Raw genomic sequence first — 26,383 nt, 5'->3', positions numbered from 1 at the left:
TAACTCTTCACTGATCCTTGCTGATCTTTTTATTGTTCACGCGATTTTTCTTACCTCGGCAAATAAAGTTCGATCAAACCTGATTCCTGTCATTTACAAAAGTTCATATTGAATATTTTATATTAAAATTTGGATTAATTAAAATTACATTTTTTTTATTCAATCTAGTATATCGTTTAAGTATTTAGATAGTGTTTATTCAGAAATGGAAATAAAACTACGTTTAGATTAAAATTGGAACAACTCCCATATAATTAATTTTCCTATCGTTTAATTATGCTAAAAAAAATTATAAGATAACTACAAATAAAGACAAGTCCATTTTTACCGATCTTCTGATACTTAAATTTGCATTGGAAATAAAGTCCTGTACAGAACAATAACATGAAAACGTAACTTAAAATGTAATAAACATAAAATATCTGCATAATTTCAGTACTTAACATGTTTCATAATATTTTATGTGAAATTTACATTCCTACTCGCTAAAAAAAAAATATTGTTTTATTCTCTTCATCCTCGCGGCGTTTACGACTTCAACTGCACAATTTATAAATCGTTTTGCATGAAAGTGCGATATACCGAGTTTATTTTTATCATTTCCTGCGTTTATCGGGTGTTGCTTGCAATAAATTTTTGAAACAACGTAGATCTAGCAGAAAAACGAAGAAGATATTTTCACAGTGTGTAGCAATTATAGAATTATCTCTACCTAATCTAACGAATTAAAACTCATCCAAATGAAGATTATACGGTCAAAAAGTACGACAAATCCATTTCTGTTAATATCCTCAGAATCGACACTTTCATTTCTACGTTATTTTATGGTTAAGAAGAAATATTTCCTCATAAAACACGCGTATCTATATTTTACTAACAAAAACATGTATTTAGTCGCAAAATCAAATGGAAACGTAATTTTCTCGCGGAATTCGTTGACAAAATATCGAATTTTAAATTTGTCTTTTTGTAAAATATGAGAAATGAGACTTGTCATGTTGTCGATAATACGAAGATGTCGATTAACGAGACATCGAAATGCTCGTTATTTATCTAAAACCTAACAAATTGGCTAATTCAGCAGTTATGGCTATTTTCGAAACACCCATAATCGCGATAATAACATCTCCATCGACTGGCAGGCATAACGCGTTTCTCCATGTTTCAGAACTACCATCATACAGAAAGATATTATCGCGTGGATAACGTGCATGTTTTCATTCTTGAAGAAGTAATTATGGAAATTCGCGATCGTAAAATCACGACTTACGAATTTATAGCATTGCCTGGTTTTCAGTATACGGTTCATCTTGAGAAAAAGAAGATGATTCATGCAGAGCTGTTCTATTCACGGTGTAATCAAAAGCTTGTCAACCGAACTTGCCTGTTCATCGAGTTCAATTTACATCGTACGTGTCCATATGTACGGAGCAAAGCAGAAAATAGAGGATTGGACGAGATATATTAAAGGTATGCCGATGTAATTACTAGGTTCGCAATAGCGAAACGAGTTTTCTAATCAAATCGCGCGTGACCAAACAGATGGCCGTTTGTTAACACGGAATTTCTTTGCCTATTTTTTCTTTTCACCACATGTAATTTGTATTGTGGGATTCGTTCGTTGCATGTCTCCTTTGAACGGATATACTCGGTGATATATTTCATTGAATTGACACTGTTTGAAGTACAGTGGAAGAAGTTTACATATAAGGTTAATACGAGTTTATTCGTTAAATAGAATATAGAAAGTTAAAATATTATTAGTAAGTTAATTTTTATCGGACAGAGGTCCTTATCGATTCTCGCAAGTATCGAAAAAATGGTAAAAATATTTTTTGTACAAGCGGACGAGAGTGTATCATTGGAAAAAACACGATAAATAAATGTTTTTTTACTTTTTTATTTTTTGGTTTCGATGTCATCCAATTGTTGAAATGAAAACGAAGTTAATATGATAGTTGAAAATCGAAATAATCTGTCAAATCGAAAGATATACATAACTCTTTAAAAAGGAAGGAAAAAAAAAAAAAGAAAAAATGCGTGACAGATCCATGAATTTTTTTAATTTTGCAAAACCAACAAGAACATAACCAATCCTACGACGATCGAAATTTTTGAAATGTTCAAGAGGATGACAAAAAACACGAATTTCATCCAAAAATCAAATGAAAATACCAGTTTGGTGACACAGGTATTGGTTGCGAACGTTTTGAACTTTAAAATTGCTCTTCCATAGAACGCGAAAAATATGGTTTATCGTGTATTTCCCCTGTGGCCATCGTATATTATTATGTTCGTTTATTTTTCACGCAGCCATCGAGGTCGAAATTCGTAAGAACTTCATGATTTTATCCAACCACTTTCTAAGCAAGTTACGAAATGATGCGTTTTACTATCGAAGAGAAGATTGGAAACGCGATTGCACGGACTTTTGCTTCCCCAAACGGGATCCTTGTCCCCGGAAGACATTGAAACGATCCACGGATATCCAGATTTTCGAAACTTTTCTATGCAATCTCGAGAGTGTCGATAACCCAAACACCGTGTTTTATCTAGGTATTTGGATCACTTCATTTTACAAAGGCTACACATTCCGAAAAAACGAGTAACGTTATCAACACCCTGCCCAACGTATTTATCCCTCTGATGTAACTTCTATCACTGTCGATTCAAGTGACATTTACATAATTTACCATTTCGAATTCTTAGTTATCGTTTACTATTAACAGGAAACAAAATTTAGTTGATTATCATCTCACTATCCATCCTCTAAGAATTATATCGCTTTCGAACTTTCTGTCGATAGTACATTAATAAAACATCGTCTATACTATCAAAGTGTACTTTACGGGCACAGAAGACAATATATCACGTACGACAGATTACAATCGCCTGACTTCTGAGTTGAAAACTCGTTCATCAGTTACTCGTCTAACGTAACACATACCTTTACGGAACATGATAGACACATAATGATGCTTCTTATTAAAGCACGTCTTCCAAGTTTATCGCAAACCTACATTTTTTTAACTTTTTCCTTCTTTTCTTTTTTTGTTACCTTGCAGCTTTCAATGTTGGATATTCTCCTGTTTTATAGGTTGCAACTGTGGTCGCGGAGTTAATGGACTATGGTTAAAAACGTATTCGTTTTCAGCACCGTCATTACAATGTTTTGTTATCGTCGAAACTTCGATAAATGACGGCGTTTCTTGCGCGCAAACTACAGCCTGGCATTCGCGGCTCGTCAGATCGGATAAAATTGCAAGTAGCGTAAAGAAAATCAGTGGAAATGATCATGCTGTAATATATATCGTGAATCCAGGTAAAAACTCAGCTAATTACGCCAGTATTAATTAACCCCTTAATGACAATGGCTGTTCGATTCAGAGCTGAAATTTTATGATACTTCTTTATCAACTTTCTTGTCAGTTTATACACAAACCTTCCTTCCATTGATTTTGAGTTTATTGGAAATTCACGAGTTTATAATATTAACTGCTAATTAGTTAGATAATACTTTGATAAATTTCCTTCAAACAATATACCGAGGATTCCAATTAACGGTCATCGAAGTTCGTATATTATTCAATGCTTTTTCATACAGATATGTACTTACGATGGTTCGATTTTGGTTTCGTCTTAATCGTAATTAACGAACGAACGATCTGTAATGGTGATTGGTAATGGTCGATAAAAGAAAATTTAGAAGACGAGCAATAGCGATAAAGTGGCAACGACAAAATTTTATCAAATAGTTTTTCCTTATTTCCACTTGTGAATTATGCTCCTCTGTTTTATATAGGAATTACTGGTTACTGTATAAAGGTATAAAAGTTACTGATACTCATATACGCACATGCTTTTATTCAACTTCATTTTATCCTCTGTACTACATGATTTTTCTATAGGAAAATAAAAAGAAAAAAAATGTTTCTATAGAAAAATTCATCGATGAGGGAAAATTAAAAAATTGGAATATTTCTATTTAGTACGATTAAATGTTGATCGATGTTAAATATTTGATATAAAAATAAGAAGACTGATTACGACTTACCATGATGAAATATTTATAAAGTATAGCAAAGCTGAGGCGGATAATCGCTGCTTACCTGAAACAAAAAATAAAAAGTAACGTCATTTCACGAATTTCACGAAAACTTAAAGAAGATACAGGTATTCTAGTTTTGCATGAAATCGAGCAGTTTTCGAAAGACTAATTTTTCCACGGAAACAAAGACAAAACAGCGAGCGGCTGTTTTCAACAGCCGTGTAATAACCGCATGATTATACTTATGACTTTAGTTCACTTCGCGTTTGTATTCGGCGCGCTTCGCCGCTGAAAATAATAATAGTTCACAAACTGCATTGAACTATAGTCGTTCTCGCAAATTTTCGACTTACCCTTGCTGCTTTGAACGACTTCGCGCACAAAGGGAACGATTCTATTGCAATTTCGGTTGGCAAATGGGGGTCGACGTTCGTTCTATTTAAAACTAGCCAGATGTAACGGAGAAAAATCTGTGAGAAACGAATTATTTCAACGTATTTATAGAATTATTAGTTAATCTCGTGTGTCGTAAAGAAAGTCAAGTTATTCTATAAAACGACACAGATTTAGTTTAAAAAAATGTTTGACATAAATTTGAGATATTTTTCAACGTTAGAAAAATACAATTGCATGGAAAGTGACAGAGAGAACGCAGCAGAGTTAAATTAACGAATGTCCTATGTTTTATGGACGAGAATTAATTAACTACGAGCGGTGTGTACCTGTCTAAGAATAGTCTTTGACGTATTATACGGCTTCGATGTATGCTACGCCAGTATTGCTACGGCCTCAGCTGCGAATAGGTTAAACAGCAAAATGTTTCCTTGTCCCGTTTCTCTAGTTTAAATTAATATTTTATTTCAACAGGAAATATAGAATCACGTCTTGCATGTTTACATTTAATTCGCAACCACGCACAGCCACCGAGTTTGTACGTCCACTCGGTATCTTTATACCTGTTCTCTGTCTTTCGATTCTGACGAGAGCGCATTGTTATCCTATACACAGAATATATTATTTCTCTGTTGTTTGAACGCTCCGATTTACAGAGGAAATAGAGGTTCTGCCTTGAAATGGTAGTATACAATCTTTTATAAGATCAGTCGAACGAAATCGGATGGATAAACGTTCCCGGTTTAACGATCGATGTGTTCTTCGTTTTAATGGAGCAGTGTTTTCTCAATTTACTACACGTATTTCAAATTCACTTTGCATCTTATTTTTTAAACGAGGAAAATTTACGCGAAGTACATTCAGTTCCATAAATACAAATACTCGTAACTTGTGTTCTTCAGATAACCTGGTTAACATCGGGCGGACAATGAATAAGACTGCGACAAGAGCGAGCAAGTAATCGTTCAAGAGATTAACCTACAACCAAAGATAAGCCAGAATGTAGAATAAGCCTTTCTTATTCGAAACTGTTGAAGTGGTCATCATTTCTAAGAAAACTCTACATCTGGTCTTTTAATTTTCTCAAGCACCGGAGCCATCGACACCGTATAGACAAAAGACTGGGTCGAAGGCAAACCATAAACAGTACACAGGCAACGTTGGCTTCAGAGTTCTCAATCATAGGGTAACACTGCTAGTGTCACGTCGGAGACACAAAAGATCGCGGAATTAACGGATCGGCCGTGATCTCCTCGCGTCGCGGTTCGAACGAAACGATTCTTTCACAAACAGGGTGAAGAAAGTAGACTTCGTATGCGACAATGAGGTTTATTGCAGAAATCTGACAGAGTGACGGTTACAACAGCGTGGTTCGGAATATTAAGACAGACTGACTTGAGATGCTAGAACGGACTGCGCTGGTTAGGAAGGTCCTTCTACCTAGGGTCTAGTCCCTTTGGAGGGGCCCTTTTAGTTATTGCTTCAAGATGTGGCATGCAGGATGTTCGGTCTATCTGGTTACTGAGCGGGTGGTTTCCTTGAGTGTGTGACACTAGCATGCGGATCTGGATCAGCTCATATTATATTCCGATTTGTATTTACACTTTAGTTTTTAAAATATATATTTTCTACCTTGCAATTTATCCACGTTTTCCTTTGTATTCACATACATCTAATAACCTCGACAGAAACGTTGTCTTTTTTGGTAAATCAAGCTTAAAAAATAAATCATTGACGAATGTAGAAATGAAGTAAGATCGATCAAAGAACGCGTCTAATTAGAAGTTAGCTGATAGCGTGTATACGTGTATCCAACGAATATTCAATCTTTTTAGCGAATATTCGCTTGTCAGTAACAGGAACAGATCGAAATATGAAACCTTTGATCATCTGTCTCGTTTCTAAAAAAAATCTATATTAAAATATGAAATTACAGGTAAAAGTTTAGTTAGAAATTATATCTGAGTACTCGACGAATCCTTAATCAAAATTTTCTCGAAGAGAGACGAGGCTTCAAGCGAATAAATTTTATTTCTTATATCATCGATTCATCTCTGCTTGCAGAATGATCTTTCGCCCAGTTGTGTCATCTGTCCTTAGACATGCTGTACAGAGGGAAAGCCCACAGCATTAGAAGCTTTTCGGAGGATCGTGGTGATTCGCGGTCGCACAGACATTAAAATGTAAAGTAAGCCTCGGTGGCGAGAAACGAGCTTCGCCCTGCACAGCACCTGCAGATAACGACGCCCTATCACGGAGCCAGAAAAACTTATCGACCTCGGATGCTGCGACGTCCTGTGTGCTTAACCCGTTTCGGAATTATACAAATTGCGAGCACATTAGCATACGAACCGATGGAGACGACGCCACGCAATGTGGTGAACTGTACCGGAGACGTGGAATAAAACTAAAAAGCCGAACGATAGATCTCAGAAAATGAATATTTGTACTCTATGGTTTACGTCGCTGGCGACAAGAAATGGCGAGCGCGATGTTAGATGAAAATGTATGTTAAAATTTTTAGGATTCATGGTAACGCGGTACGAAGGGAAAAAAGAACAGAGAGAAACGAGCGGACGACGAAAATGATGGTTGCCGTTGTAAAAAGGCTTGGAAAAGATATGACTACATGCATGAGGATATTTAAAGAAGAAGTAAGTAAATCTGAAAAATTATTAAGGTATTATTGAAATTATTATCGAAGAACTTTTATCAGACCAGGATCCTCTCGCATAAAAATTTGTCAACTAATAATATCGATGAATCTCACTGAATCACAGGTTACAGACTATTCTTTCATAGGTTTACATCGAAGAGAATAATCAGGTGATTTGTCATTTGTAAGATTCGTTCGTAGAATTTGTATTTTTCTAAGTACTGTATTTATTATTATAAGTAAGTATTGATTATATTTGAATTGCAATACGTGGATATTACAAGGACGACCAATATTACAAAAGGAATTAAGAGCCTAAAAGAATAGTCGAAAATTTTCCGGTATTCATTAACGCGAATACTTGGTCGATATAAATGAATCGCACAGATGAATCCATTCAGAGTAAATGCGGATTTTCTGCTTGAATGTTAACTATTCATTTAGATTTCGCTGTTCATATTTCTTTCATATTTCTGTGCTTCTTTTCGTATAAAACCGGAAGAAAAATTATCAACGTGATATTTGAATAATTCGTATTCGATTGACACGCGACAAGCTCTACGTAGACTAATTAATTGCTGTAAATGCTTCGTAACTTTGAGAAATAATTAAGTAAGATCTGCCATATGATTGACAACTGTAAAACATTTTTTAAAAATTCTAAATTAATCCTTTTTCCAACCCCTTGAATAAATAAGTAAAATAAATAATAAATAAACGAAATGTCCTATTCTCGCTGATTCATCGAACCTTGTAAAAAGATGCAGCGTGTACAGATAAATTTCCGATAGAGAATGAACATCGATGGAACGCGTAACTAATTTATAGTAGGAAAGTGGATAAACGAAAAGTTATATTGTTCGAAAGCGCAAATGGATTTTGTCTTGAACAATTAAGCGGAAGGAAATTAAGAATGGGGCGGTGAATTTGCTCGATCGATTTAAAACGAATAATCTATCTCGTGCATTAATAACTAGAAACGTTATTACTTGGGCTCGTAGTTTTTGATTTTGCAAACGATTTATAGTGGACCATATTCTGTTCCAGTTTGTCCACAGCGTAACGCTCGATACTGCTACGAAAATTGAACAATTCTGTTAGAATTACCTTTGAAAATACCGGCGTGTTTCGAGTTTTCTATACTTGATTGAACATTAAACAAACGAAAATTAATTTGGCCCGCTTGTTCTCACGAATTGGGTTAGCGTTCGGAGTGTAATCCTCGGACGACGCGAGAAATTTTCAAAGAGAAATTTCCATGAACAGGATACAAGTAATTTCGTTTCTTCCGTGTAATTGGAATTTCAAAAAGGAATAGGTTAATGATGGGAAAATGATTATTAAGAATTGTCGGAAAGACTACGAACTTTACGAACAATCTTCTTAACAGTTTCGTATTTATCCTTATGTCTCAATAACTGACTCGAACAACGTGTTAAAATCAACATTCCTTAAAAATAAATACATTTTTATTCAAAAATCTTACAGACGATACAGCTATATTTTTTTGACAACGAATGTATTAGCTCTTTAACATTGCAACAGTTCTTTAATTTTTCAAATTTTGTAGTTTTAAAAACTCTAAAAACTTTGGAGATAAATCCTCACAAAAATATGTAACGAATATATATCCATCAAATTGCCAAAAGCGCTTTGCCAAGAAAGTAAAACCTGGATTCTAAACTGTCATAAAAATACGAATCAAAATAAAGTTTTTCAAATAATTAAGTATATCGAATTAGGATCAAAGGTATTTTATCTACATTTCAAGCCATATTATCGAATCGTGTTCCGAATGCTCGTGAATTCATTGCAGGTATTCGAACACCACCGAAATAGGCGTAACTGCACTCATCTCTATCCTTCGATCGGTTCATGCCTGTGATTCGATACAACCGGTGTGCTCGTGATCGCGTTAAAATCGCATCAATGGCGGAGCACGAGATCATGTTCGCGGAACGAACGAAATTCGAGTGAAAAGCCGCCGATGAAAGTAATCGAAGCGCTATCATCGCGAGGCGCATTTGAGCCGTACCATTGAGAATCCGATGAATCGATGGTTGAGGGAGACGAAACATGGAAGAGAGAACGAACGAACGTGAATAAAACCGCTTCTGTTCGCATCTCCCTTCGACTCATCGCTCCATAGTCATTCGATTACCCGTTGACACATATTCTGTTAACGAGTTTATCGATGTGTCTCCATACGCCAAGACGATTGGCGCAATTAAATGTTAATGGAGCGGGGAGCGTACCACTTCAATCGTTCTTCATGCGCGTGTTTTCTCTCTTTTTCTTTCTCTTCCTCTCTCTCTCTCTCTCTCTCTCCTTTACTTAGAATTTCTCTATTCGATCGAGCACGGCAATTGCACGCTGTAACGCGATTAAATAAGACGTTTCACGGTGGTGTTTCACGATAAAAGCGACTCTGGTGACGACTCTAACGAGGGGAGGAGTCGCCGAGTTCTCAGGATGGTAAAGCGATTCTTAAAGTTCGTGATGTTCTCGTCCAGTGTCTCACGGCTGGCTAACTTGCCGAGGATTTTGCATTTTCGTTTGAAATTCAAGTAATTGTGAGAGATAGGAAGCTTGCAAGGAGGAGAAACGTCGGAAAAATGCGAGAGGAAAGCGTGCTTGCTTTTTAGTTTTCTTCCTTTTCCTTTTTCTTGTCCTTACTTTTTTTTCAGCATTATTCTTGTAAGAAGAAATAATAGAGATAAATTGAGTTCAGCCGTTGTTATTTGAGCTCTTCGCCTTGATCAACTACATAAACCGAGAAGTAGGAAGAAAACGACAATGTTGCAAACATAGCTTTCTAAACACCTTTTAGAATTTAGAATCATTTATGTCATCTTCTTGCGATGAATAAATTTATGGGAATTAGTCATCCGTCTTATTTTTAGTATTGGATATTATTCGTGTACTTAGAAAGTTAATAAAAAATAATGGACTGCATCGATTTGGCTTTTGAGAGGTTCGTTCACAGGACAGTCTGATCGAGCTTTGTGAGTATATATTGTGATTCATATAAGAGAAACACGCGTTTTATTTAAGTTTTATTTAAAAAGTTCTAATAAAAATACGAAATGTAAAAGAAGGTATATTTTGGTCCTCGATGTTGATTGATCTCGCGTCATTAAAATTTTATGTATAGAACATTTTGGACGGAAGTGTATACCACGCAAGTATCGATATGTGAGTTGAAATGACGTGATGTTTTGATTAATCCATTGAAATGGAAAATCAAAATAAACTGTACAGAATAATACATTCAACTTTTTACCTTTGTCAGTCTTGTATTCGTGAGTATTGACAGTTAAGGATTACCATTTATAGTCAATATATTCTTACGTGTTATCATAACAACCAAAAATCGTATATTTTAATGTTACGATATTGATATATGCATACAAATATACAATTAGGATAAGAAAAAATATATGACAAAGCGAATGGGTGGGTTAACAGGAAGAATAACAAATTTTCGACAGAACGATTATATTAAATTGCAAGTTCTGACTAATTATAATATTTCTTTCTCACCATAATGCTGTTTGTTTCTTGACAATTTCTCCAAGTGGAATTTCATGTTTCCATAAAAGGGAATTCAAAGGAGCTTAAAGTGATTCGTAGCAGGCAGTGTCCACGTGTTTGCAAAACTGTTTCAAGTATTAATTAGCGAAGTATCTTCAAAAGTAGAGAGAAGCACTCGAGAGGCTTATTGAGAATTTAAACACGAAGTCTTCTTAGGCACTAGGGGTAGCTGGACCACCCGCAGTCTTCTTAGACATAGTAATTTCTTACAGATATTTCATACTTTCCGTATACTTTTCGCGTACCAGGATCTACCATTCGCTCTTCCAGCATCTACCGAATAATTAAGGAAGCTACTTCACCGAGTTTTCTTCTACAAAAAAAAAAAAAAAAAAAGACATGATATCTTTGTCGCGATAACAAATTACTTTAGAATATTACTTCTCCTAGAGACGTTTTTCAAGAGTCCTTTCAAAGCTAACGTCGTTATAATCGTTAAACGATACAGGATGTTAACATCTTTTTAACTCCGCCGATATGTTTTATAAATACAGATAAGAGTAACACGATACCTGAGCTTTCTTCGTTTCGAGATGTTCTTATCTTATCTTCGAAAGGCTAATGGTTAGTTTAATATATCCTACCTCATAAATTTATTCAAATACAATCCAGCAAACGTTTACACGGTCAAAGACCAACAACGAAATCCAACTCACGATTAAACGTGTGTAACGTTTTCGCGATACGCCGGCAGCTACATAGGCTGAGAGGGATCTCGGTGGATGTTTCACGCGTTCAAACCGTATCTACCTAATTTATTAACACAAAAGCGAGATTATAATACACGGGAACGCGAGAGAAAGATACGACGACCTGGTTAAGTATAGTAGCAAGATGAGCGACTTCGTGCGGCCTTCCTGGATGCACTGCTTCCAGCCTTGTGGATGTTTGTTTGGAGTATTCCTGGATGCCTATGTTTCTTGGACGTATTATTCAAGAACATCGGGATGATACCGCATTTTGCTAGTTTTTTCTCTTTTTTTACCTTCTTATACTATCCGTTTAAACAAGCACGGCCGCACCAATCAGCGATTCGTATGATCGAACGCAATGGTTTTACGATCTTGATTACTCGTTATGCTTCGTACGTGCAAACGTGTCTAGCTTGCAGCTTATTTTACCTATACTGTTACGCTATACCATATTGCGCTATTTACACGTCTTCCTTACAAGATATACACACACGCTACAAATGAAATTTATTCGCGCGGATCAGGCGCAACGTGATTCATCCGAGGTATTACACGATCGATATCGTGTCTGGCGAATTTTGTAATAAGAAATAAACGATCGGGTAGGAGGTGTATTTACATTTCGATTTTGCGAGTTACGACTACAAAGAACGATTAAGGTGGATGAAAATGATTAAACAGAGAAATATTGCGGCACCTGTTTATCTACGTTGTTGCGTGTTTCGATTCTAAAGAGAAAATAATCGCGTCTAAGCCGTTGCTGGCCACCGTAGTTGAGCAGTTTTTCAGACGGAGCTTAAATCTAAGCTCAAGGGAAATCCCCTGTGTCCATGGCGTTCGAATCGGATTCGTGAGTGTGCCGGTTAAAGCCTCCTCGTTTAAAGCCGGCTGAAATTGATCTTTATTCGCGAATCAGTAATGGCGGCTCGCGTAAATATTCCAGTTCGCGAATGCTGTACTTTTTTCCTGCCAGATACTGGCAACGATGGTGCACGATTATATTCGCTTCGCACTGGATTTCCGTTTCTTTATTTTGCTTCAACCATAATGTACAACTTCGCCGTTTCAATGTTACGTAATGTGACCAGCTTTTTCTTGATATTCATTAACGTAATTTTAGGTTGACAGCGGTTTAAGTGGAAATTATCTTGATCTACACGATCTGGGTGAACAACTGTGTGTTCTCGTTTTTGCTTAACAAGTGCCTAATTAATTGTACACTCCTCTATGTGGAATATATATAACACGCGCTTACTAAGGTACGACGTAAATTCGATGAACGTTTAAGTATATTTTATGAAAATGTTTTTATAATATTCGATCTCTGTATAGTTGCCAGAGGAAATACGGTAGTCTTAGTTATTATTATTGTTTCGAAAATTGAAAGCGATTTTATTAAATAGAATTTCCGATTCTTCGACGAATCAGTGCCTCTCCGATCTTGCAAAATTATACATTTAGTACGTTCCAAATAAATATTTCAATGTGAGTTTATTCTTATTTTTACTACTATTTGACCGATCATTCTTAGATCTTCATCACTGACAACACGTCAAGTAAATTAAATGAAACTTTTGAATCAATTTTCAATCTTCTATTTTCCAAGATCTGTCTCTATCCTCCATCAATCTCTCTCTCTAAAAAAAAAAAAAAAAAAAAAAAAGAAACAGATTGAACGTTTTAAAAAAAGCACGCATAGGAACGATTTTTCAATCCAAACATGAAAATGCAAACCCAAAATACGCTTCTTAAAAGAATTCCACCCCTGGTATACCGAGGGAAATATCATCACGTTTAATCAAACGATCTCGGATCTCTCGAATCTCCAAAAAGCTTTCTTCGAAGAGGGCGAAGGCACGATCGAAGCAGAGTACACGCGAGTTGGCCTGCAGCGGCCCAATAACGAGATTATTATTCGCGGTGGGGCGCGTTGAACAAAGGGAACCCAGCGAAGGGTGGATTCTTCACGACGCGACGCGACGTCACCCGGCTCGACGATTCGATCGCTGATAAATCTCGTTCCTCCCCTTTGAAGAAACACATTTCCGTCATCAACTGCGTCTCCTTTCACGTTAGACGCCACGATTTCCGACGTGAAAGGACAATACACACCGCTTTGCCTTGCTATTGATCGGCTGCATACTTTACAGTCATCCCTTTTGTGCTTCTTCATTCCGCTTTCGCGCGCTTCTTCACGACCCTATAAAAAGAGGATACACGCCCATACGTGTATGTGTATACAGGGTGATTCATAAGAAAATCGAATAACTTTATCGGTACGCCTGTTAGGTCACCGAAGAACACCATGCGCGTTATAGATCTTCGTACATTTGTTTTTGATTTATTTCGGAAGATAGACTTTGTTCGCTCGTTATTTCTTTTTTTTTTTTTTATTCGTATATGTTAAAAGTGGTGTTCAAAATGTTCAAACCGGTCTTTCTTCCTTAATGTATTAAATTTTTTTACGATTTGCCAATCGGTGAAAATCTTCTACGAAGAATGAATTATCTGCAAAAATAGAAGCAAGACCCATATGTTCAAGAAATAAATGAAAAGGGAAATTACGAAATACACTAAAGGACATACCGATAAAGTTATTCGGTTTCCTTCTGAGACACCCTGTATGTTAAACATACGTAGCTTTACTTATTGTTAAAGGGCAATAGGCGTGTGCACCAGGTCGTGAAAAGAGCTGAAATGATTCTACCTCCCACCACTGACAGGATATTAGGCCGCAATGATGTAAACGTTGAAAGGCTGTTCGTTCGCGCCTCGCTCTAATTTCAACTCAAGTTTTTCAAAGGTGCATTCACCACGTTAAAAGGATTAAGAAAAATGTGCTCGAATAGGATCGCGCCACAAAAACCGGAGGAAACCCGGACTTTTTTCATAGGTCCCTTTGCCGAAAGGTTCGCCGTCTCTCTCTTTCTCTCTCTCCGTGATACAATAACATGGAAACGAGGAATATCACGAGATTTAAATGAATACGACCGTTCGGATTTTAGCGAACGTGTGATGTTGATGGAGATAGGAATTTTGATAGAATTTTGTTAATTAATAATGGGCTTTAGATTAATATTTTGAAGTGACATTTCCATGATGTAATCAACTGTGTTTCCATGATTTTCACATTGGGATTATCATACTTCCCAAAATGACCATTTTATGTGCTTCTCTTCTACAACGCTTTTAACGAAAGTAATGACTTTTATTGAGATTGAAATATTATGATACAGTTTTAACGATAATTATTTTCGTAGAATTATATATTTACGTTGGTTATTTTGGTATTTAGCCATTACTTTGTCATATTTTTTCAACGCGGTTTTATCTTCTTAACGTTTTGGTTTTTAATACATTTTCCTATATTTGCACCATACTATTTTATTATACATGTAAAGCATGTATAGTTCTCTTAACTGTTTTCCCTTAATTTTTCAGAACGAAATTACCGCTAACTTTTCGAATTTATTCAGAAGCAATTATGGCAAATTCGTCATCTTCGATTTTATCACTGCGCGCAACCGGTTATTATTAGAGAAAAGCATCGAAGGGAAATTCTTTTCATCGATAGCGTTTCATACCTTCATCCGGCATCAGAATCTAAAAATCCAAGGATAAATCCAATGGTAAATCGTAAGAGCGTCGCGCGTTTTTCTTCGACGCGATCAAAGAAGGAAGAATTTTAGAAGAGTTTGACCGAAAATGAAGGCACATTTCGGTGAAGTCTTACAACACACCGGTAACATGCAATATTTTCAGCAATATTTTAGCCAGCCCAATAATCGATATATTCGAAATACATTTCTCTCAGAGATATTTACTAATATTTCTTTATAAGAATATTCCTCTCCGTACAGTATTTTGAAAAAAAAGAACTATAATAATATATTCTAATAAAACGCACACGGTCTTCCTTCACTTTTAACACATTCACGACACATTTTATGAACTCTCCGCGTCAGTCCTTAAAAACAAAAACGCGCAAATCTCCGGAGTAATCCACCAAGAAATACGGTTTACCTTTCACAAACACGCGATTCTACGTCGCGATGAGGCCAGCCGTAGTTTGAAAGAAAGTCGACGCGTGTTTTATTATTAATTTTAATCTGCTACTTCGTACACTTTCGCAGCTTATAAGACAACAAACGTGTTTTCTTTCTTCGGTTCCCTTAAGGGAACCACGAACTAATCGTTAGTATGGGGAATTTATGAAGTTTTATAGATTAATCAACGTTGGTGGCGCGGATATGCGTTTCAGGGACAGATTGGTCAGGTCTCGAAAATTGCGAGATGAAGTTTTGAAGAATGCCAAACCCGGGAAATGTGATAGAATGGTAGGTAAAAAAATGGATGCAAATAAAAGTGACGATCTAGGGAGAGGGGCAGAGCATTTTTATGAGATACAAATACGTTATTTAAATGGTGATGCATCCTAGGAAACAATGCAGAAATATGCGGGACGAAGGAAAGCATCTTTTTGCATCAAATTATCCGGTGAGTTATGACAAGCAGAGCGTGTAAATACCTTCCGAGATTGAAAGACAAGGAGAAGATGTATAATATACGATTTAATTATCATTTGACTGTGTAATAAAATAGCGAAGAATCTACAATGACTCGTTTGAAAACTGATCGTCTTTGCTCAAAATTTCTTGTATTTTTGGCATTAAATGTATAGATACAAAAAGTGCATACCTTTAACATATCACAAGGGATAAAGATGGACAATGACGTTGCGTACGATGTCTACGTTGCTCGAATCTTTATGCAAATTCATATCTCTATGAGCACAGTTGAAGAAACGCAATTTAAATTTTATAACGAGTGATTTGCTTAATGTTATTCCGAGAAGAGAAAAGGTACTCTTCGAACGGAGAATATTTTAAAAAATCAGTGGAAAAAAGAAATGTAGCACGTAGAAATTTTGTCTAAAATCAGAAAATATGCAAACGTATAGCAGTGAAAAATCGTACGGTTCTATTTACATTGGATTTTTGCGTCGCGTCGATGGCGCATGAATTATTGACGCGTGTGAATGCACGCGTGACTGTTCGAAATGTCATCAGACGGCAAGTAACGCGACAGGCTTTCTGGGGTGGAAAAACTTTATTAACTGTGTAATGGAAATTAATAGTAAAATTGCCGGTCAAAGAGAAAGCATTATAGTCGGCTCTCAAATAAATTGAACTGTGCACGTCGCGAAAAGGCCCCCGCATAAAAGCCTTATTAGCGTAATACTTGGGTATTAACAGGGGGATCGGCCTGAAAATTTTATCACGTGTATTTCCCTCGGCACGAAATCGATCGAAATTATTCCATGGCGTTTATGCGAAGCTCTTTACATATACCAAAATATATCGAATCAAGTGTTGAATTTTTCATCATTTCTCTAATCGATATCGCAACAAGTTTCGTTTGTTCTTCCAACTTCCAAGAAGATTCAAAAATACGTAGAGAAGATAAACGACTCTACGATATAAACGAATACGAAAATATTCGAACACTGGTGGATGCCTTCTATGAATATATTACGTGTGTTGTATTAGGTTGCCCGGAAAGTTTCTTTCGTTTTATGAGGAAATAATAAACGCACAATGTTTTTTGCTTTATATTATTTCGTCGAATTACGTACGACCCATTTTGTTCTATTGAGACAAACACCGTGACATTGCACAGACTGTACGAAGGCGCAAAGAAAGACACTTTTCGGACAACCTAATACTTGGTCATTTTGAAATTTCAGTGACGATGATACGAGACTCTTTTATCGTGATTATATTGGTAAAGTTTGAAACAAATCTCCAAATGTATAGGGAAATTACAAGATATCTAATACAAGCGTGTATTTCGCAAAGATCACAAAAATCTTGAATCTGTTTATCTATCCATTACATCGATAAAGCTCGATATCCAGTGGAGTCGTGTTTAAGCTTATTATGTACGTAGAATGTAGGCTTATTCGTGTCGTATACTAATGTTTTCTAATAAATATCCTGTAACCTCTATATGCATTATCAGATCGCTTTCGAATTTGATCGATATAATTATTACAGTGCTGTTAAAATTACAAAATGTGTTACATAACACACGCGATATGGGGCTAAAAGTTTTCTATGGTAAATGTTCAAATACTTTCCTGAGAAAATAACTTCTTAATTGAAATACTCTTCTCGTTTCATATTCATCGCGAAACTTGAGATGTCGCATTACACACGAGGAAGTCTCGACTGATTCTCTTGGTTGTCATTCCTCATCCAAAAATTGAAACAGTATCATATGTCGGGTCGTGCGTCCTTCCGCGTCGTGACACCACGGACAACTGCAAGGGCAGAAACGAATTCCGTTTCTGGAAGGGGATCGAGTCAGATTCAGAATACACGTAGCCGGGTCCGCTACTGGTAAAGAGAGCTGGTTACGGCTGAAAAATCTTGCCGGGCACGTTTCCTAACGTGAACGAATACCTTTCCCGATGTCTTCCGCCGACAATAAGTCACGCGTCGCGAGTGATAACTCGACGTCTAGTCTGTTTGCTTTGGGGACAGCGTTTTAGCGTGCCGCAAAAAGTCTTTGGTTCGCCGTTTATAAATTTCAGCTGACGCGCGAGAAATCCTCTGCGCAAGAGTAAAGAGACTTTGCACTTATTTTTCTTTTTCTCTTTTTTGTTTTTTTTTTTTTTATTTTCGCTTTTCCGATTTCCTCATATTATACGTGAATTTGAGGATTGAGAATGAAGAATATTGTACAAATTCGTACGAACGTTACGAAATTTATAAATTTTATGTTCATAGTAGGTGAAATTAAAAAATCAGAACGTTCAAATTGCTGTATGTTCAAAACGCCAAAGATATTCGACTATTTTCAAACATCTGCGTGGAAAGGAGTTATTATGGATTTATTGTTAGTTTCGCTGCTAATATGTGCGAATTGTTACATTTTTCATTTCCACGTTAAATATTCAATGTTTCCCGTCGTATTTTTATAAAACCGTATACGCATACAAAGACAGTTATACGTATAAATATTTTTCAATTTGTAGCAGTATGGTTTTCATTGTTGCACATCACGATAGCCTGCTGCGTTTGTTTGCAAGCGAACTAGTGGCGAGAGATTGTTAAACTTTCCAAACACGTAACGTAGAGTACCTTCTATGAAATAAAATTCGTAACACGAAATTTGGACAGATGCCCTTACATCGATAACGAGCATTTCTACAACTATTAAATTTACAAATTTATTCAGAAAGAATTTATTGGATAAAATACTTCAAGGAACACACTTTGTTTCAAATCGATATCTCTATTGATTCCGAAGACACAGTGCTCCCAAGTATTACGTTTGGTATGTAGGACACTACTGAATGATGGTCGAAATTCCTGGAAGTACCGTGACCCACTTTTTTTTATGAAAATACGCACATCGCGAGTAATAGTAATAGCAAGAAGGACGCTGACTCAGCTTCAGTCACAGACCACCGTGTGGCCATCAGAAGTGAGCTAGGTCAGTGGAAGCGAACGAGCGAGAGGTCCGACCGAGCGAATAAGAGAAACGTATAGTCTCTGATGCTCTTCTTTCGAATATGATATCGCGGTAAGGAAAAGTCGAGTTGAGACGAGGCAGAGAGGCCTTTAAAGTGGAAGATTTATTGCTTTCTACGGTTATTAATTAAGATGTAGTAGCTTCGTCGCGTTAAGATGCATAATGATCGATAGCTGGTAAATTTTGAACGATGTTTTATTCGATTATTTTATTGGCACTAACGATCGTATTGATCGTGCGTGATGTTATTGAACATAATTAGATCTGCATAGAATCATTTGCGAAGAAGAATGAAAATAATTAACACTGAGCAGAAGCAAGTTGTATCTATTGCGATAAGATATAACTGACGAGATTAGAATACGTACAGAGCACTCTATTATACAACTTTATTCTTTATCGAATATAAGCTCTTCTATTTTCTGTCCTAATTGCAATTGGATGATAAGAAGCAATGCAATTTTCAAGAAAGTTGGTGTTATTTGAAAATATCTTTCGTGTACCCCGTAGAACTATTTCTTCTTGTACCTTGGGTCAATTATATATATTTTTGTTATTCGTAATTGACTTGATATTCAACAGAAGTCCAATTTTCATTAGTTGAGTAAGAACGCGATTCGATACTATAAAACGAGACTCGGTGAAGTCAGAACGGATGCATAAAATATTATATCCGTAGCAATACGATTTCTATATCAAAATGAACTTTTATCGATTGTCATATATTCGCTGTTAAATGGAAATACGGGTCACGATGGTAGTCACAAATGATTTTTTTTATAAGTACGATCACGAACGAAACGTACTTTCCTGGTCATCTTTGACGCACATTGATTTTGCTATAAATCTTTGTAAAAACCCACCTCGCAACGCAATCCCCCTTCCATCCATACGTTTTTTATTTTTCCTGTCAGAGCGTCGCGCTTCTCACTGTACCTCGCAATATCCTTATAACGCAAGAAATTGTTAACAGATTTCTTTGCCGATTAATTGCTTATTACTTACTTACGAACTATCTTACTCTAATCACAGCAATTAAAATATAAATCCTGTCTTAACGACGATTCGTTCAAATAAATCATCGATATACAGCGATGAAAACCAGCGATGTTCATTCTACCAGTTGCATTCTATTTATCGTTACATCAATTGCAGGATCGCCATATGGATCCATTCCTAAATAGCAGAACTTGAAGCTGTATACACGAGTGTACTTATATAAGTACGATATCGGAGAACTTCTGACAGCTTCTCCGATAACATAGTTCGTTCCGCGACGTCTCTCTTAGGACGCTAGAAACTCCGTTGAAATTACACTCATTACTTATTTCAGCTTATTAATTCTGCGCCAGACACGCGATCATCGATCCAATTGTTAACCGTAGAGACGAGGACAGGCAAATACCTGACTGTCTATCTTCTATTTGCGAATCTTTCTCCTCTCTTGCTTTCTTTTCCTTGTTAGAACGAGAGAATCTCGGAGGAAGCTGGCGAATTATTGAAAGGTTAAATCCTCTGGCGGCCTGGTCCTTCGTTTCGAAGAAATTGCGGAACGCTCGTCGAACCGATGAAATATTACGAGCCGAGATTAATGGCCGCAAATTTCTCTATAAGAATTTCATTCGACCGCGCCGCGATAACGAGAGAACGTTTCCAGTTTGATGTATTCTCCGCAGGCGAGAATTTCTCGTTATTACTGTAAAAACACAACAACCGCGAGGGAGGAAAAAAGTGGGTGTCGTGTAGAAACGATTTCCTTATTCGCGATATGAGATTCTGAGAAATTATCGGTCGTTCGTTCATAGCGAATAAATTGTACAAAGCTCGGTGATATTGCTGGATTCATCGCAGAATTCTTAGAATAAGTGCTTGAGGATCTTTTTGTGTTTTATTATCTCGAAGCTAAGATCGTCGTAATATATGAAATAGTCTATTATTAATTATGAAAGCAAATGATATTTTACAACTGGTCAAAACAGTGTTAGATTACGTTTGGTATTGAGTACAGTTCACGTGAGATTACAATACGTACGAGTAAAGAAGACAAAGTAAATCTACAGTGATAAATAATTGTACAATTGAAATGTACAATTTCTATTGTAATTTTTATTGTGTTGTTAAACAGAATGTATAGCGAGTAATCGTATTTTAAAAACTGGTCAAAACAGTATTAGATTACGTTTGGTATTGAGTACAGTTCACGTGAGATTACAATACGTACGAGTAAAGAAGACAAAGTAAATCTACAGCGATAAATAATTGTACAATTGAAATGTACAATTTCTATTGTAATTTTTATTGTGTTGTTAAACTGAATGTATAGCGAGTAATCGTATTTTAAAAACTGAATATAAAATATTCAGGCAGTCAAGCACTTTTGGGTTTGAGTGTAGTTCTTTGCAAGAGATTTGAGAATTTGATAACTTGTTATACGTTAAGCTCTGTCTCTACTACGTTCAAGAATTTTATTCATTTCAATAATTCACAAATTCACGGTTTCATTCATTCCACCAGTTCACACGCTCTCCACTAAATATTCCACAAGTATATCACCTAACTACTTTCACGTTCCCATTTTCACCTACCTGCAACCGTTTAAATATATTTCGTGCCTTATCTAAACTAGCAAAAATACTTCCCCGCTCGCGAATATTTCTTCTGTAGTACGAGTAAATAGTTGCGTAATCACAGCAAATGTTCTAACCTTCTAGAAACAAGAATTTCTAACTTGATCTTCAAATGAACACGTACACTTTTATTTTCTAAAATATATTCTTGTATCAGTATCAAATTATCTATTCGTAGCGATTGTTGATTCGTATATTTCAGATTATATTAAAAATCTCTAGTTAATTGTAAGTTTTTGCTTCTATAAACAACCTTCTAGAAACAAGAATTTCTAACCTGATCTTCAAATGAACACGTACACTTTTATTTTCTAGAATCTATTCTCGTATCAGTATCAAATTATTTATTCGTAGCGATTGTTGATTCGTATATTTCAGATTATATTAAAAATCTCTAGTTAATTGTAAGTTTTCGCTTCTATAAACAACCTTCTAGAAACAAGAATTCCTAACCTGATCTTCAAATGAACACGTACACTTTTATTTTCTAGAATCTATTCTCGTATCAGTATCAAATTATTTATTCGTAGCGATTGTTGATTCGTATATTTCAGATTATATTAAAACTCTCTAGTTAATTGTAAATTTTCGCTTCTATAAACAACCTTCTAGAAACAAGAATTTCTAACCTGATCTTCAAATGAACACGTACACTTTTATTTTCTAGAATCTATTCTCGTATCAGTATCAAATTATCTATTCGTAGCGATTGTTGATTCGTATATTTCAGATTATATTAAAAATCTCTAGTTAATTGTAAGTTTTTGCTTCTATAAACAACCTTCTAGAAACAAGAATTTCTAACCTGATCTTCAAATGAACACGTACACTTTTATTTTCTAGAATCTATTCTCGTATCAGTATCAAATTATCTATTCGTAGCAATTGTTGATTCGTATATTTCAGATTATATTAAAACTCTCTAGTTAATTGTAAATTTTCGCTTTTATAAACAAGCAAAATTCTGGCCATAGTTCGAATTCCATATACGAATCGTTTACAGGCCGAAGCGATTAATTCTACTTTTTGAAATTTTCAAAATTTTACTTGCAAAGCACTTCACCGATACGTGTTTTATATAATTTCATCGATTTTCTTTACCTTTTATTTTATCCAATTTTATTAATCGATTTAGCAAATATCTGCGGCTCGTATACGAGGCCGATGCTCGTCAATAATTTAGGAACCAAGACTTGAATAACAGATTCGATAACTCAAGCACGGTTGATGAAGTTTCGTTCCAGAAAATGAACCTCTAGAATACACGTGCCCTGCAAAATACACGTATTATACAGTGTCGTGTAACCCGGTGATATTTTTTTCAGCGCGTTTCGGAAACTCAAATTACACGAATAAATTCTTTCGCTCGTTGTTCTCAGATGGTACAACGTCCAGATAGCAACGTACGAGGTTTATTATGGCGGAGTTTTAGAGCGTTTTCTAACTAAAGAAAAACCAGCGAATAATATATATATATGAAGGCAAATTCATAAAAAGCCGAGCAGAGTTCTAAGCAACCGCGGTGCTGATACACAAAACTCGTCCTCAAGCAGTAGACAATGTTTTCTAGTTTTCTGGCGACACGCTTTTATTGTTTTCCATTTCTCCCTGTTCCATTATCTTCCCTATCTCCGTTAGAAGGATTTTATTACAAGGCGGGAGAGTTTCGTCGAAGCGTTAGGCGAGATTAGTGTCCCGATAAACGGAGCATCGGTTTTTGCAGAAAGCTGTTCCACCAAGCGTAATTAGGAAAATTTTATACGAACGACCAGCTAGTAAGAGTTTTAATTTCGATAAGGGAACGTTTAATTAAATGTAAAAGGAACCTGATGCTGGCACGGTATCAGTAAACGTTGATAAACCTCATTTTCTACCAAGTTTTCGATGGTAACAGTTTTGAGACAAATAGAGAAAAACGAGACTTTAATTTTTTTTTAGGTTTTGTGGAAAATTGGATATAACATCCTTTTTTGTTCGTGCTTTTCGTTGAATTTTTTCTACGGTGAATAGTTATAGGATATTGAAACAGGATAATTGGATTTAATTAACCATCGTGCGCTGTGAATGGTAATTTTTAATATATTCCACTCGACCATTTGCACTATTAATAGGTGTTAAAAGTTGCGCAGAAGCTTCAATATTTTTTAACGTGATGAAATGACGTTCAATTAATAATTTGCGGTTAGGATATTAGAAAATGTGTATTTTAATATTCATCCATTTTAAAGTGATCGATTATTTCTAATCTTGTAAAATATACAAGTAATAATCCTTAACCACTAACGCAAGACATTTATTCCATTTTTAAATATAAAAAGTATGTAGCATGTAGTAAATATTGTTGAAGTGGTCATCACTTCTAAGAAAACTCTACATCTGGTCTTTTAGTTTTCTCAAGCACTGAAGCCATCGACACTATAGACAAAAGGCTGGGTCGAAGGCAGACCATAAACTGTAGACAGGCGACGATGGCTTCAGGGTTTTCATAGGGTAACACTGCTGGCGTGCGGATCTGGATCAGCTCAATTATATTCCGATTTGTATTTACACTTCAGTATTTAAAATACATATGTTCTACCTTACAATTTATCCACGCGTTCCTTTGTTCACATACATCTAATAACCTCAACAAATATAAAAAGAGCAACCAATATTACACGTTTCGCCTCGTATTATACGTTTATTTCTTCGCCATATATGACTATATAAACACTATAACGATGTTAGTCTAATATCGTCGATAGATTTGTCGACTTCCCTCGTTCCTCTTTTCCTCGATATTTTAATATCGACATCCAGCCTGACTAATGATTCTCAGCGTTTCCTTGGTTTCGATCCAAAGAGTATCAGAAGCGTTCGATACTTTGTAAACTTTGTACGCTTTAAATTCCTTCGCGACGCGCGACGTTACGAATCTTTGACTTCCACCAGGGGCTTTAATATCGTTTAGACGATAGCTCTATTTTACTAGAATCGTTCAAGAATCCCTCTGCAATTCCGAGAATCACTTGCTTTGATCTCTCATCCGCAAGTAGAATACGCGCAAGTAGAAACAGCGCGTAATGATCGGACGCGTTTATGAATTCAACGATTCAAGCAGAAGAAAGCCAAGAAAGTGATGAATATATCACTTATGTCTCGTTTCTATCCAATTTGTTAATTGACAAACCGAAAATTATGGTGATCTCTCCCTCACTCCCCTTCTCTCTTTCTCTCTCTCTCTCTCTTTGTCTAATATATATATTATCATATTATCATATATATATATATATATATATATATATATATATATATATATATATATATATAATGATATTATCATCATATATATATTATCATATTATCATGTTATGATGATTTTAGCTCTGAAAACCATCATTCACTATACTTTCTCGTGATTTAAAAAAAAAAAGAAATTTAACGTTTCATATTAATAAATAGTATTTTATAAAATACTGTTTTATAAACAAGACTAATTTACACCATGATTGTCAGTTGACATTTAATTACGAACGTTGACCATTTGTTTAGTTGGCATTTAACTATGTTTTCGTCTATTGTTCTGAGTAGATGTAAATAATGTGAAAGGTTTTCTGCAAAAGCCACAACATTTAATTATGAAGAACAAGCCAGAAAATTTAATTATGAAGAGCAAGCCACAAACGTGACAAATGCAGAGAATTTTGAATTAGCTATTTAAAAATGTCGATCGACAGTTTCAAGCTGAACATCGGACGAGTAAACACGTATCGATGAAATTAATTCCATCCCGAACCATCATGATATTAATTTCGCGGCGGAATTGGGTCGCTTTGATTGCTCCAGAATTTCTATCAGATTTTGCATTATAAAACTGAAACCAGTTGTGTCCTGATATAAATTCGATCACGCATCATTTTTCCAGTGAAAAAAAAATCGGGAAATTATTATTACCGTCCTGCGTGTATTGAATAATATTGTGTAATATCACCTCATAATATTTCATTGCAATAACATGATAATAAAAAATATCCAAATTATAGTACTTGGGGTATAATGATTAGTAAAATCTCTCTTTACGAGTTCCATTTCTTTAACTAGTTTCTAGAAAACTACGAATTTGTATAAAAAAAACAAAATTTAGTAATAAGATTCTATTTAAAATTTGTGTATAAAATTTTCAATACACTGACATTAACAATTCCGTGAACAAAAGAAATTAAACTGAACAATCACTGACTCAAAAAAAAAAAAAAAAACAAATTACATCGTTTCGCGTAATTCACTGGCGTGTTTTATGTTTCAAACAAATTTAATTCCAGTATTTACGATTCCCTGCCGAGTTCCACAGCCGGTTGCAGAATCGGGTTGTTTAAAATAAAATTAGATTACAATTTCCTAGCGTTTTTCAAGATCAAAAAGTAAATCCGCTCGAAACCGATTTGCCAATGAATGTTTCGAAATTGTTTGATGATAAAATTTTACCGTGCATCGACTGAAATTGCAATTTAAACGTAAAATCTGCATTATTCGGAATTCGAGAAACGGTAAATACTTCGACGATTCTTTCTCGATCCACGGTCGAATTCCTTAAAAATTAATATTATAATTAATATTAGTGATCAATATTTTTAAATATTTGATTAACTGCTAAATTTAAAAATCTTATCGTTTCATTTTGTACTTTCTTGTAGTTGCCAACTTTTTCAAGATATTTTTACGTTATCTATATCAGTCGAAATTTAAAATTAACAATGTAGACTTTTGCAATTCGTTGCAATTTTTCGCCATAAAATTTGCGGAATATAAGCGAGGATGAAAAGTTCCAAGCAGAGAAATCATTTAGACACGAAAC

General features: G+C 35.5%; 1 protein-coding gene and 1 long non-coding RNA gene across 5 annotated transcripts in view; one reads left to right on the top strand and one right to left on the bottom strand.

Moving 5' to 3' along the window:
• The window catches only part of LOC132906613 (hemicentin-1), a 430,126-nt gene that overhangs the window by 141,939 nt on the left and 261,804 nt on the right, over positions 1-26,383 (bottom strand). The gene's annotated exons all lie outside the window — the stretch shown is intronic.
• LOC132907079 (uncharacterized) lies at positions 582-7,321 on the top strand. The gene is made up of 3 exons (XR_009658116.1): positions 582-762; positions 1,298-1,470; positions 6,506-7,321. It is a non-coding gene; the product is annotated as an uncharacterized LOC132907079 (long non-coding RNA).

Source organism: Bombus pascuorum, chromosome 5 (genome assembly GCF_905332965.1).
Source record: "Bombus pascuorum chromosome 5, iyBomPasc1.1, whole genome shotgun sequence".
NCBI lineage: Eukaryota > Metazoa > Arthropoda > Insecta > Hymenoptera > Apidae > Bombus > Bombus pascuorum.
The sequence above is the reverse complement of the archived record's forward strand: the minus strand, read 5'-3'. Positions and strand labels throughout refer to the sequence as shown.